This window comes from Hippichthys cyanospilos, chromosome 18 (assembly GCF_059441005.1).
Source record: "Hippichthys cyanospilos isolate Australia breed blue-spotted pipefish chromosome 18, RoL_Hcya_1.0, whole genome shotgun sequence".
NCBI classification, from domain to species: domain Eukaryota; kingdom Metazoa; phylum Chordata; class Actinopteri; order Syngnathiformes; family Syngnathidae; genus Hippichthys; species Hippichthys cyanospilos.
In genome coordinates this window covers 1,268,387-1,283,692 of record NC_142386.1, presented here as the reverse complement: position 1 = coordinate 1,283,692, position 15,306 = coordinate 1,268,387, and the positions used below count along the sequence as shown (strand labels likewise).

General features: G+C 39.9%; 1 protein-coding gene across 1 annotated transcript in view; it reads left to right on the top strand.

Annotated features, from left to right (window-relative positions):
- The first annotated feature begins 2,747 nt into the window (after positions 1–2,747).
- The window catches only part of LOC148408325 (uncharacterized), a 38,163-nt gene continuing 25,604 nt past the window's right edge, over positions 2,748–15,306 (top strand). The window contains exon 1 of the transcript XR_015868659.1: positions 2,748–3,089. The gene's annotated coding sequence lies outside the window, so the exon portion shown is untranslated. The remainder of the gene's footprint in view (positions 3,090–15,306) is intronic.

Here is a 15,306-nt window from a genome sequence, read left to right as displayed (position 1 = left end):
AAGTTTGCTTTAATTTTCTTTTCGATTGCAATGTGATTAATATTGATGTGCCGCAATGAGTTTGCTTATATTTTCTTAATTTATGTTTATTTGTTTCTACATATTGAACCAATATATTTTCAGCGTAACTTTGCAGGGTCACATAAAACGTTTGGGGAGTCGTAAAAAAAAAGGTTTGCTCTCCTGTGCTAAAAATATCAAGAATGCCTCTAATTGACTTTTACTCAATTGTCATCATAATAAAAATTTTTAGTCGTTCAAGCCCTACATTTAATGAATTAAGAAAAAAAACTTAAACACTTTCATTTTGTTTGTTTAGAATGGCTCAGCGGCCCCGATCACTAAAGAGCATTATTGTGTTTGCCAGCACACTTGGCACATGAAAGGTTATTTTGAAAAGCCTCCGGCCATTCTGCAAGTCTCTGTGAGGTAGTCTATGCGCTTGTCTTCAAATAACCTTTCCTGATATCACCGTTTTTGCCTAATCCATGTCACAGCATACTTAATGTTGGCATGGGCCGTGAAGAACTTCATCAGTCAGTTTGACTGATGTTGTTGGCCAAGGCAGCGTGCGCTCCAGATTGGAGCTTTTAAAAAGACATTTCCTTGTAAGCTGTACCGAATAAGAGGCTGTTCAAAAGTCATCGGGTTCTGCTTTGAATGAAAATCAGCTTTTCCTGACTTTCTATGGGTTTCAAAAGTTACTAAAATCTCAAAATCTCAGCTTCTGAAAAACATAAACACAGCCAACCCCACAGGTCATGACAGTTGTTGACGTCGTAAAGCGGGAAAAATGCCGTAAAGAGGGGACGAAAAAACGTGGTATTCCACTTTGTAACATGAAAAAAACGCTGGAACCTGGACGCTGCAACCTGTGGGTCCACTGAACGTAAGTTTACTAAGTACGAAAAGTAACTAAGTTTTTAAAGTAACTATAGTAACAACCCCACAGGTCATGACAGTTGTTGATGTCGTAAAGTGGGAAAAATGCCGTAAAGGGGACGAAAAAGCACTTCGTAACGTGAAAAAACATAAGCCGGGGATGCTGCAACCTGCGGGTCCACTGAACGTAAGTATACCTAAGTACGAAAAGTAACTACGTTTTTAAAGTAACTATAATAACAATTACTTTCGATGAAAATTGCCAAAATAATTGACTACTTAGGTAAGTAGTACTGATGTAAAGAATTATTTTCGGAAAGCTGATCCATTACCTTAGGTACTTAAGTACTATATTTCATGACTTAAGTATACTTAATTACTAAATTACCTAAGGATTCAAATACTCATTTATGCATTTAAGTACCGTTCAAGTACTAAACTATACTAAACAGACTAAAGTAAGTCGAGTAATGATTACTTTAGGTCTACAGTTATCAATGGCAGTCAATGAGTTGAACTTTCAAAGTGCCGGGCGGGCGGCCGCTTTGTTTGTTTAGTCAAATCAGCAGTATCATTTGTGGAACTCATTTCATTCATTTCCCTCACTAAAACAGCCCGCTGCCATTACTCAGTCAGGATGAAAGCTTCCATTGTGCGCCGCATCAATGCCTCGTAGTGCGTCGCCGTCAAGCGCTTGCGCAGATAGCCTTGATGGGACCACGTCCGACGTCTCGCGAGATTCCGAGGGAACGAGATCAGATTTTGCCCAGATTTGTCATTTGTGATCATGCCTGATATAAATGTTGCGGTTTTCAAAATGTGAGGACCGTAGAAAGATGGGTCGGCCGATGTCATGGGGAACAACTTCAAAATAAAAGCATACAAAGGCGTTCGTGTCCAAACGTTTCTCGGTATAGTAACTTTTATTTTGAAGTCGTTTGTTTTGATTGAAAGTCGGGATTCACATCGGTGGCGAGAGTTTTGTGTAATGGGCGAGTCGGTCGTTATGGCACGCTATAGGAATCAAAACAACGTTGTGTTGTTGAGTCATGACTCCCTTCCCGAGCAAGAGTTTGCGGAGGAAAAGAGTCAACTCAGTCGCTTCCTTGAACAACTTCAAAATAAAAGCATACGAGGAGTTTGTGTCCAAACATTCCTTTGGATAATAACGTGTATTTTTAAGTCATTAGTTAGCTTAGAACTACAGATAAATGAGTCAGTCAGGTCAACCGTTGTCATGACATGGAACTTCAAAATAAAAGCATACCAATGCACCAGTTGTCCACGTATTTGTGATGGTATGCTTAGTTTTGAAGTTGTTAGTTTAGAAAAGTTGAGTCAGTCCGGCCTTGACACGCCGCCGGGACCAACTTCAAAATAAAAGCATACCAAAGTGCCCGTCTAGCATTTGTCACGGCAAGCTTTATTTTGAAATTTTCCGACCTTCTCACCACATTTGCGCGTTTTTCCGTCACGCGGACCGGTACCAAGCCGCGCCTTTTCCTGCGTACTCCATTCCATTGCCCAGGAAAAAAGAAGCAAAAGAAAAGGGATCTGGCGGCGTTGTAATCAGGCGAGATCTGGTCCCGTTCCTCGCGGCTTCGGTTGAGGCTTGGCCGGCCTTTCCGTCCACATTTGATGAGACTCCCTTCCCCTCCCACCTTCACTGTCTGTGTGACCCGGAGGTCAAGGTGCATTGACTTTGAGGCTTGTCTAACCGGGCCTCTGGAAACTCTTGCATTCCAGCTGGGGGGGGGCGGGGGGGTAATAGGGAAAAAGGAGGGATTTGGGGTGAGAGGGAGCGGTGGGGGTTGAAAGAAGCTGGAAGGTATTATCCAGCGTTTCCTTGGCTTGTCCCCGCCTACTCGGCTCCGGCACAAAAAGTCAACGGGCAAAACTTGAACCTGCTAACTAGCTTCCGTCTTTTCCTTCCCGTCGTCCGTCCGTCCGTCCGTCCGTCCGGCTTTCTCCGTCCGCGCGCCACGGGATCACTTAGTTTTCCTCCCTCTCTCTCTCTGGACAGGAGGATTGCGTTTGAGCAGATAGTGATGGGGGTGCACAGCTGCAACAGCCGCCTCCATCTCGCTCGGCGGCGGAACCCATGTCTCCACCCCCCGCCTCTCTGAGGGGTGGGGGCGCTTTATGGAAAGAAAAATGGAAAGGGGATCGCACAAAAGGGGAAGCTTTGGGATATTGGGATCTCTCTGGTAAGTGCTTCCATTTTTTTTTGCTTCTCGCTTAGCACTTTGGAAACTTTCCGCTTTTTTCCCCTATTCTTCCGAGTTGATCTTGAATCAAAGCGGGAGGAAAAAGCTTTGGGATTGTGTTTCGGGTCAGAGCGAGAGAGAAGGTGGACTTGAGGCCGACTCGGGGGGGCGGCATTGAAACTTTTTACTTGACGTCGGGATATCGCTCGGCTTTGTTTATTACGGGGCAGCTGAAGTCAGATAGCGAATGCAAATTGATATGAGAGGATAAGAACTATAACTAAATGGTTGTCCGCTGGATGGATGTTAAATATCGGCTTTTGAAATGTTTTCTTCATTCATAAGAAATCAATTGATGGATTTTGGTTTATGTTTGCATTTATTAACAAGCTGCTTGTTGGTTGTCAGCAGGTTACCAGAATTGTTGACGTTAAAACAGTAAAATGAATCAGAAGGGGTTATTCCAAGGGCTCATGTGACAAAATGATTGTTCTAACCGCAATTGCATTCTTATTTATAAAACATGAACTGCATTATTATTTTAGGCTGCTATTTTTGCAGGTATAGTAGATGTTTTTTATAGTTAGGAAATTAACATAATAAAACTCGAGGCCAACCCAATCATCAGCCAATTACGGCCCTTCAAACGTCACAAAACGATAATCGTCCATATGGCCAATAGTTCCCCATTGGAACTTTTTACTTTCAGGTAAAAAACATTTATCGCTCTTGTATACCTATAACTCTATGGTAATTATTCATCACACATAAATACATCGCGTAACCTTGCATCTTTGAATATTTATCACAAAATTTGTTGGTGAGCTCATTCTGGGGACCGGCCATTCAAAACTGAGCAATTATAAATATATATATATATATATATATATATATATATACACTGTATATATATTTGTGTTGTTTGTTGTTTGGCACATGGAATGAAGTTCAAACGACATGCATTTTTGTCATGTGTTTGTGTTACTTGGGTGCCATGTTTAACGCATTTATGCCTCATATATGTGACATTATACTTTTAGATTTTTTTTTTTTTGGGGGGGGGGGGGCGCAAAACTGCGATTAGGTTTTGCGTAAAACAGTGACATTCATCTGTTTGATTTTGATTTCTTTAAGACTGTGCGAGAGCCTTTCAGTAAGTGAGGCCTGGGCTGTGTGCTCTACTTTGAGAAGATTTGTGATGCGTTTTCACAGAAGCAAGTTTATGCAGCGGAGATCATTGACCAAAATAGGAGTTTTGGTTTGGGGATTTCTATGCAAAACAACCTCCTTAAGGTCTTGAATTTCATTTCCCAGTAGTCAAAAGATTCAAACTGTCATCAGAGTGTCTTTTTATCTGTCATTTCAACGGCTAGTATTCAGCAAAATTCAAGTTGATCCCAACTTTTTTTTCTTGCTCTTCATCACTTGTGCTGTGCCATATTGTCGGTGTAACCGGAGCAATGTGTTGTTCACGTTTCAAAAAAGGGCCAGGGGGGGGGGGGGGGGGGGGGGGGCTTCTGGACTCCAGCCACAGCCTTTACTGTTTTAAAAATATACACAAATGAAGTCTGCAGCAGAATGTAGCCGTCTATTTTGAGCAAGTGGGTCGCAGTGGAATGACGCTTTCGAGCTGCGCTAATGAGGTCGCTTCAAGTAAAAAAAAAAAAAAATAGCTGTGGAGTGTTGTCAACTTGAGATCTCCGTCCGCAAGGTGAAGACGTGTCGGCGCTGCCGTCAGATAACCTACTTGACCCCCCCACAGCCAATTATAGCTTCTGTGGTTATAAATTAGCCCAGTTGTTGTTCGCTAGCAGTGAAAGGAAAAGCTCGCTAAGTAGCTGTGATTTATGAGTTGCAGTTAGCGTGTCCATGACTCAGGTGCCATTCAGGTTTAAAAGCAGCTTCAACAAACAGGAAGTAGTCAAAGAATGCCCTTTTTCTCATTCAAAACAAAACAAAACAAAACTGTTTTGTTTATGACCTTTACTGTCATAAATCTAGGGATAATTTTTTTGCAGAAAATCAAAATTCATATGGAATTTACTGAGCCAATATTAAACTATAACTATATAACAGAATAATAAATGTAATGGATTAGTAATAAATACAAAGTAAATAAAAGCAACAAAAACACATACAAAGAATACTAATCAATAATAAAGTAAATAAATAAAATAAACATACATTAAAAATGCAAAATGCAAATATAAACACACACAAAAATATATAATCAACTCCACTGGACAAAACAAATAATGAACAAAATAATAATGCATTAAAATAAAATATATATCTTCAGAAATATTTGAAAATAAAAAAATAAATAAAAACGAATAAAGCGTGACTAAATAAAATATAAAAACAATACTTAGAAAATACAAAATGAATAAAAATAAAATAAAATAAATCAATTAAATTAAATAAATTAACCAAAAATATTTTTAAAAATAAATGACACGTAAAAATACATATATAAATGCAAATAAAAATAATTTGTTCAACTCCAAAGGACAAAAAAAAAAAAATCCACTAGAATCCAAAACTCCAAGCACACTTCACCATTGTCGTCCCATTTCCAAGTTGTGAGCCGCTTTTGTTTTTCAAATGTTCCTCAGCAGTTTCCTGCGCTGGCTCAGGAGATCAATGGCAATTTGTTGACACGGACAGCAGCTCATCCGTCAGTAAAGGGGGCGCGGGGCATAAGTCGGGGCGCGTACGTGTTTGCCTTTCCTCCGCGTGGGCAGCGGCGGGTCGCCACGTTCCGACCGCGGGGAGAGGAGGGCCGGACGCCTCGCGCCGACACAAACGTTGGCGCCGGAACAAAGGACCTTCCTCTCGGGTCAGCGAGGGGCTAACGCGTCCCTTTGTCTCAGCCCAGTGATCTTAAGCCTTTACAATGGGGGTGTCCAAACTTTTGCCTCTGACGGGCGCAATTGTTTGTTTGACCATATTAATAGCCCTCCAGTTACGCGGGTCCGACCCACCCGCGTAAACGTTAAAGTAAATGATGAATGGCGTTTTTTCGCCATCACACTTCTACTTGGCTCATGTATGATAAACATACATCCCGGGGGAGGGGGGGGGGGGTCACTTTGACCCAGGTTGTTATTACTATTCCAGAGAAAAACACAATACCTGGGTATAAATTAGGTTTTGCTTTTGGTACTTTGTGAGGGGGTTTACAATTGGAAAACAGTTTTCCCCACTTTAGGACGAATATTAAAAACGCACCCGGGTCATATTGACCCAGAGATAATATTGCCGTTCATGAGAAATGAACATAAGTCACTCGCTAAAACCATATGTTGATTTGGATTTTATACCTTTCGAACAGGTTTGGCTGAGTACATACGCCCCGGGTCAAAATGACCCAGGGATATTATTGCTGTTCCTTGCAATCAAACAGTTACTATTTAAACATGGTAAAAATACATCATGCAAGCAATTATCCACAGTGTGAAACGTAATTATTTAAAAATAAAAGAAGCAACGTCCACGGTTAAAAGTGATGAGGAAAAAAATACATTTTGATACGCTAGTTAAAAAAAGTCATTAAAAAAACTGTTTGATGTCAGGAAGTCTTAGAACTGGAAAATGAAATCATAATTCGCCTCATCACTTGATGTTGCAGTCTTTTTTGTTGTGTTTTTTTAAGAAGCACATTTTACCATGTTAATGAGATAAAGTCAAAATTAAAGCGGCCTTACATCTTTATCATATTTTTATGTATGTCTATCTTTTCTGTACGCAGCACTCAGAGGAACACGCGTGATATAGATATAGATCCAGATATAGATCTTTGATCAGCTTGGTGATCACTTTTCATCTTTTTTGGATATTTTTCTGGATGGATTCAAGAGCCTTTTCTAATCAACATAAATATGTCTATATTCGAACAACGCAAAAATAACTAACCCAGTTTCACACTTATTGAAATCACTCGTGATGATCTTAAACTGGCTGGCCAAAAAACGTTTGGCTGTGACTGTGATGAAAGTCAGCTGTATTTTGCTAGCTAAACAGCAATTTGGAGTTGTAATTTATTAGCCGAGGACAAGGCATCAATGACTTAGTAATTGTACCTCCTTAATGACGCCCGGGCCCCAAATACAAGACATGTCAAATGGCTAACGTACTGCCGTTCTCAGGAGAAAATTTGCATGTTTTTGGCAGAGAACAAAGGCAAGAATCTTGTTTTGTTTTTGTTTTTTTTTCGGGGGGCTCAAGTGAACGTCTACACTGTATATTGCATTTATCCCTTATTTCTTGTGCGAAACCCAATGCCTGTTTATGTGGCTGAAGGGCCATTATGGGACGGGCTTTTCAGCGAGACCTGGAAAGTGGAAACCCAATACTGCCCGACTGCTGCTCTTGTGTATATGGACCCCACAGCTGCGAGGGGAAGACGAGCGAGCAAGCGAAAAGAGGAGGAGGAGGAGGGGGAGGAGGAGGAGGGCTCGGAGGAGAGCGCGGTGTGCTCAGTAATTAGGTGTCTGGTTTTGTATTGACCAGTCTGGTGCCGAGACCTCAGGGACTGTTAAATTTGCTGTTGAAACTGAAAGGATTATGCACCCCGGATAAATTAAACGGGACCAATGAATTTTGAGGGACCACCGCCCTCTGCAACCAGATATAAATTTGATATATATATATATATATATATATATATATATATATATATATATATACATATATATATAATGCAAATGCTGGACAGAAACAACATCCTTAAGGTCTCAAATTTTATTTGATGCAGATCATGATGTCATCCGAACATGGGTGAATAATCCAAATGTAATTTGTCACGTCCTAGTGGCTGGCTTTTACAGGTCTATTTCTACTTTTAATTCACTCATTTAATTTGCAAGTTGTGTCATGTAGTTCGATGTTTGACCCTTCCCACCATGGAGAGGATAAAAGTTTAAAGAAAGAGGTAAAAGTTTTGAAAACTGTAATAATATATTGTCGTAAGTTAAATAATAGCAGTGGTCTCGTTTGCCTGCAACCATGATGCATTATTTTGGACGAGGCTGCATACTTTCAAAACAACGTGCAGCCATTGAACGCATCTTTTTACATCAATATATTCCTTATCATCCATCTTTTATTCAGCAAAACTTGACCAGTTACAAACTTTTCTGACAACTTCCTACGCCATGTTTGTTTTGATCTTGCGGGAAAAAAAATGTCAATGGAGTTAAAAAGAACGTTGCTTTGTTTACATGGAATGCTCCTCACACTGTGAGGAGATGATTCATTTTGTAGCATTGACTGGCTTCCTTTACAAGCAGCGACGTCACCAGACAGTTTTCACTGGGGCTTACAGTGCTCATCTGCAGTGCCCAGGAAAGGTTTTCACAAACGATACGCAATCAGGTAACAATGAGCCAGAAAATAAAGAAGCAAAAAATCAAACGATTCAGAAGCTGGAGAAGAGGAACGAAACAGACATGTTGAACTGAACGCTAAGTCAAAAGAGGACTTTTCTTTTTAGTATAGTGAAGATTTCAGAGGTAAAATAAGCATCGATAATGTTTTGATCCCTCCTCAACGTCGTCATACATCAGGGACGTACGGGAAATATTTTCACTTTGTGCTTGTTTATTCGAAATGTAAATTCAGATGATGCCTTTTCCTGCTCTTGGAATTTTCTCCCCATGCAGCGGCCATTTAATATTTCCTGAAAGTTTCGGCTCAGTATCTTTTTCCCGAGGTACTGCTTGCTCTGAACATTTAGACCATGAATGTGCTAAAATTTCACATTTTCATCTTCAAATTGCTGTAACTTTGTCCATGTATTAAATATCATGTTAAAGGGATATTTTCCGAGACATAAGCCTGGTTTTGTGAAAACACATAGCAGTGGGTGGTCATCATGGAGCATTCATTTCTTGCAATGTGGATGGCGCCCTTGACTCAAGTTGTGTAATTATGTCATTAGTCCAAATGATGATCTACTTTTACATATAAAATGTAATATTCTAGAATACGAACACAAAGGAAGTAGGCAGTTAATGCTTGCTACATCGCCGGTTTCTGCAGTCACCGTTTTTCCACTGCGACTCGTTATTTTTTTTTTCAGGCATCGCTGCAGCGGGGCGGGGAGGACAAGGAATAAGAAATGGGATTGTGGCGTGTCTGCCAGCTGTTGTCAACGCATTGGCCTCCTCCTCTTAATGTGACTGCAGCAAGCTTGCTGCTCGGCCGCTGAAATTAGCCAGCCGTCCGTTTGGGCCCGCCCCCTTTTTTTTTTTGCCCCGTCGCACTCGGTTTGAAGTCGGCATTCAAAGAGAAAGGGGCAACAAAAGCCGAGCGCAACAATAGAAGCTTGGGACATTGTCGGCGTTGGGAGCGGGGGGCCGTGAGCGCGGAAAGCACCGGCCCGCTCGCGCCTACCAGGCTGGACAAACCCGCCTTGATTTTACTCAGAGTCAGAGTTCATTTATTTGAGTGTCTTGGATGAGTTTAAGCTGTCTCAAAACCCCTCAAACAGGAACAGATTTTTTTTTTCCAAGGACTTGACTGATAAGAATTTTTGGAGGCCAATGTTGATTATAGTTTTAAAAACTATAATCAATAAAATAGCATTTTTTTTCCCTCTAAATCCATTTCAATAGGTGTCCGTTCTACGCAGATTTTCACTACCCAAAAATAAAAGAAATAAAATCAAAACATTCCTCTGCAGTTTCTGGCGTTTGCATTGCATGGTGCTGTTAATGGTGTTAGCAGCTCATTTATTCTTGTCAGGCGCAATTAATGGTTAGAACGTCATTTATTCTTGCCGGATGTGTTTGGGTTACTAGTGGTTGAATGCTTCTCGTATTGAACACGTTTTAGCTCCATTTAACTTGCACAATGGTTTTTTTTTTTTTTTAAAGTCACGTGTACTTAATTGAAGAACTTAATTGATCTTTGTGACATGTTATGGAAATTCCTTTGTTTTTTTAGTGATATTAAAGAACCAATGGGGAAAAACACGAGGGAGCTGAAATTTCCAGCACATGATTAAAACATGTAAAAATTCAAAATTCCACCATTCTGACATTTCTATGTGATTGCAGGTGGATGTGTGAGATTTTGGCCACAGTTTAATTTCATTTGTATAATTGTCATTATTCTCTTTATTGACAAAATTGTCACTACTCATTTGTGGTTCTGATTCATGGACGTTTCTAGCCCTTTTTTTGAGGGGGGGATCATAAGCACCCTGTAAATGAAACTTAGCACCCATAAAACTTTATGCAAATTCTTCATTCAAGTCTATTTTACAACAAGCTAGACAAAAGTGTGAATATTCGGTAGTTTCAAACGTATTTGTTTACAAGAAAATAAATGAATGCACCCCCGCCCCCACCTTAGCTTCTACTACTCAGTGCATTGCCACCAACTCATTTGCAGCCATGATTTTTGTTGGATTTAATCGCAACTCACTGTTTGTCGTTGTGTGTTTGCTAGCTGCGTAGAAGCTAGCTTAGCGCTGCGTGCGTTAGCACTAGAGCCAAGACAAAAAGTGCTACGCTGTCATAAAGGCAGGAATTGTTTTAAAATTCCTAAGCATCTCCTGACTTTAAAATCTCCCCAGCTTTGATTTTATAAGGTCAACTGTTTTTAATTTCAAGGAAGGATCATTTTTCTTGTCTGTAATTTGCTTTTTATCCTGTTTTTTTTGGTTTTGTTTGTTGCCCTTGCTTGCACATCACAATGACAACTAAGATGAATGAATGGAAGATATTCACAATGGATGGCAAGCGACAACAAAACGAATCATTTATATGAAATACGGCGACGCAATTTGTACGGTTTCATAAGCTGCTCGGCTGACGGCGGCATTGACCTTGACTGTCCACGTAAAAAAACAAAAACAAAAGACATTGTGTGAGCCAGTCACTTTGACATTGTTTTGCTGTCAGCGCTGGCTTTTTTTGCCCAATGTGTGTTTTCTCACCCCGCGGCAGCTGCCATGAACAACCGTCTAGCTCGCGGTTTTTCTTTTTTTTTTTTCCCTCGCACATCCCGTATTCATATGGAAATGTGGGGCAAAGAAGGGACAGGATCTCACATGGTGTTGATCCGGTCATGAATGCAGCCAGTGTTTGGACCGAGCCTCAGCTGCCTTAAAAGCCTCCAACCTCACAAGGGAAGAAATTGAAGATGCTCATCATTTGACTCGCAAGCACATTCCTTCTGCTTGACGTGAAAAAATGTCCTTACCAATTTAGCTTGAGTTATTTTCAGCGCGACGTAATAAAAACGCGCGCAAAAAAATCCAAATCATTAAAATGGATACAAATATTAAATAGCTCAGATATTTCTATTTATTACTTACCTCATGGACCAAAATTTTACAGAATTACACCGGAACAACATATCAATTAATTCAAAAATACTTCTCAGTATTTCATAAATTAATATCAAACATAAAAGGAATCACGATTGATCCGATTTTGTCTTTTTTTGCACTCCGACAGTACGTGCGCAGTCTACAGTTGGATGACGATAATTTGCTTTTATGTCGTGTGGAAATTGTGATTGTATAGCCGAGTGGCATTTCTAATCAAATTGGAGCGTGTTTCCTTCTTTGAGTGTGTGTGACACAAAAGGCCTCCCAGAGCGCCGGCCTGTGTTGGGATCTCACAGCGGGGATCCATCAAACAAGATTCGCTCGGCTGGACGCGCCGGGCTTTTGTCCGCCCGCCAGCGATATTCCAGTCCAGCGGCCGGCGGATTCAAAACTCACTCGCTGACTGCGGAATTTGCTTTTTCTTTCTAATGACCGTGCGCTCACAAGACTCGGGCACATTCTTTAGTTGGCCTTTCCATGAAATAAAAGAAATACTGTGTGTAAAAGTCTCAAAGAAACCCTCATTTGAGGTTAGCGTTTAAAAATATTTTTCGTTTTGTTTATACTGCAGTTGGAATGATTTATTACCATAGTGTTTTTTTTGTGTGTTTTGATACCGATGTATTGATGGATTTGTGATTTGGTATGTTTTTTTTTTTTTCAGCCCGCTATGGATATTTGTAGGTGAAAGAAAAAAAAAAACAGATTTATCGGCCGATTAATTTAAAAAATTACCCAGGATAAAATAATAGGGGACAGTTGTAAATATTTTATGTTTTCACAAAAAAAATGCATTGTGTGACACAATGAACTCTTTCTATGATATATTTAAAAGTAAATAACTTGAAATTAAATGTGTAAACTTTTTAGTTTTATTGTCATACGCATAGTAATACCACACAATGAAATTGTTATTCTGTTCACTCCCCCAAGCAGATATATTTCATAATTGAGCAAATAATAAGGTAGGCAAAAAAAAAAAACAGACATATAAATACTATTTTTTTTTCTCATGATTTGAACCCTGCGGCTTACAGCCCAGTGCGCCTTATCTGCAGTTTTTTTTGCTCGCCTCCAGGGAGGAATCCACAAATTGTGCGTATTTGTTCAAGGTGTCAGTTTGTGTAACAACTAAGAAATAGAACTGAAAATATGTTTTAAAATATGCTATTCAAATGTGTGTCACATTTCTTCTTCGCTTTGGAAGTTTTGATTTTGAACTGCGCTTTTACTCTTCAGTATTCTGTCGGTATTATTTTGAAATGACGTTGGTGCGGAACACGCAGTCGCGGTCAGTCTGCTGAAGACGGGATTTTGATGCAAGCGGGTACTTGAAATTGGTTTCAAGTAGAAATGCAAAAGAATAACCTTTTGCGTAAATATCCGACGTCACAACCTGCGCGCTCAAGTCCGCGCGGCTTATCCGTGACGAAAAATGTTGTATTTTTTGCTCATTTTTGCGGCTCGTAGTCGCAAATTTACATGGATTTATTTTTGGCTTCGCCAATAAACGAGTCAAGTGTCGGGCCGCGTCCAGCGCGAGTCCATAAAAAGCCGACGGTCCGAGCGCTGCTTTGTCCGCCCATTAGCACCTATTGACAAGACAATGACTCGAAGACGGCGGGCTTGTTAACTCGCGCCGTTGAATTAGTGTGTCTTTTGCGGAGGGAGGGGACACTCCTCTAGTGTTATGACGGATCTCATTTCCACGCACACACACACACACACACACACACACACACACACACACACACACACACTCCAAAAAAACAGCGCTCTGACACGGCCGCTGAATAGGGAGGATTTGTTGCTCTCCACCTAATTAAAGAGCGCTTTGACTAATGGTTATGGCGCCATTCACCTTCCCAAGCGCAATGTTTGACTGGTAGCCGTCACGTGACAGCCGTACGCTACCCTAGCTTGTTTCCTTCTTTTACTTCGCCCTGAAAAATTGTTGATCTCGAAGTGACTTGGCATTGTGAATTCCAGTGTGTTTAGAAAATGTGTGTGTATGCATGCGTGTAAGTGTATATGTTTTAATATATTCGAGGTTGAGCCTTAACTAGAAACGCAGGTTGATAAATTCTCACACTATAGCATATTCACTTATAGTGTGGCTTGATATGACAATATTTTTCTCCAAAGCACAAATGTAGCTGTCGTACGTTCATGCTTTTGGATTGGGGGGTGGGGGTGAACGTTGCTTATTCGGGGTGCCCCGTCGTGGCCGTCGCGGCTTTTCAGGCCAACACAATGGCTTGGCCTTCTTACTTGACTGCTTGCCTTGCTTTGCTTCCTCCGCCTTTGAGTTTGCTCTTTTTCTGCCCGCATTGTTCCCCCATCGCGCCCCCTTAATTGGCCCCCGCCATGCGACCCGTCCGTCACATGCGGCTCAGTCCGCAGACCCACCTTCGGGGACAGTTTTCCTCCCAAACCGCATTATAATAATACTCTTTGTTTCCTGATTAGAATCCAAATGAATGATGGGATGGGAAATGATGGGAATAGGCCATACTTGAATCGTTGTTGTTTGTGGACTTTAGAATACAAATGAGGGAATACAATTCGTCAAGAAACTGTGTGTGGAGGCTGGAAGCCTGAACGAAAAATACGGAATAGTCTGGAATGACTCGAAATGAGGCGTACATGTGGAAATTGGAACTTTTTGATCATTAGAGAGATTAAGATTAATGGGTAACCCTTCAAAAACTGGTTTTTATTTTGTGGGTATCTGAATGGTAATTTGCGTGTCAAATAATAGCCTTGAATAGCAGGAATCTTTGGAGCGTATTTCAATCATGTGATTCAATGAATAAATGAAGACATTGTGATGGATCACACATTTTTTGGGGGGGGCAAATCTGACATTTTTAGTAAATGTGAATTCTTCAAATGTTTAAATGCTTTCAAATGTGCAGACTTTTATCAATTTCTAAGGAATGAAATGAATCTCTTTTGATACCTCTCATTGGCAATGATTGAGGTACTGTATTTTGGGGTGAAACATTTTTGAAAATATGGTAAATTAATTAAAAAAAAAAAAGGTAGCCTGAATAATGGATTTTGTGAAAGCGCCAAAATTTGAGTAAAGCGAAAATAAGAATATAAAAAGTCTAGTCATAATGCAGACAGTGATTTAAGGCGCCCAAAAAAAGAGGTTGAATCAAATCAGTCACTTTTAGTCCATAAACCTAATGTCAACATAACTACTAAATGGGTTTTGCTTCATACATCAAATCGATCAAATCGTCACTTTATGCTTGATTGAACAGTATTGATATGTTGATATTGATCGTCCCACCTTTTACAAAACCTCCCACTTGTTTTTGATATTTGCAACACAAATTGCGCCAGGATAAATTCATCATTTATATTTAACATTGCCCAGAAGCAAAGGCACACATTTAAACTTATTTTGTTTTTTTTTACAAACCTTAATAGCCCAAAAATGTATTGCTTCTCTGTATTTTTTTCCTCTACACATTTCCTGATTTGTCAGTAGTCCATAATAACAAAAAACATTCCAAACTCATAATTAAAAAATAACTCAAATAGAATAAAACGTTTATTTCAACCTTTGAAAGTAAATCCCTTGGATTTTCTGGTTGTTAAGGACACAAATAATCACATGAAAAAAACATGTCAGCTTAATAGCAACAAAAGTTGTTGTTTCCCTTTTATTTTTTTCAACAGATTTTCTGATTATGTTCAGTCGTCAACAATATGCAATATTGCAATATTATTGCAATATGCAATAACCAACAATAACCACAATATGACTCCCCCCAAAAAACATTTGAAGTTTCCTTGCAGTTTCTGGTTATTAGATACATAAATAAAAAAAAGCAGTCAATTTGAAAAAAAAAAAAAAAACTA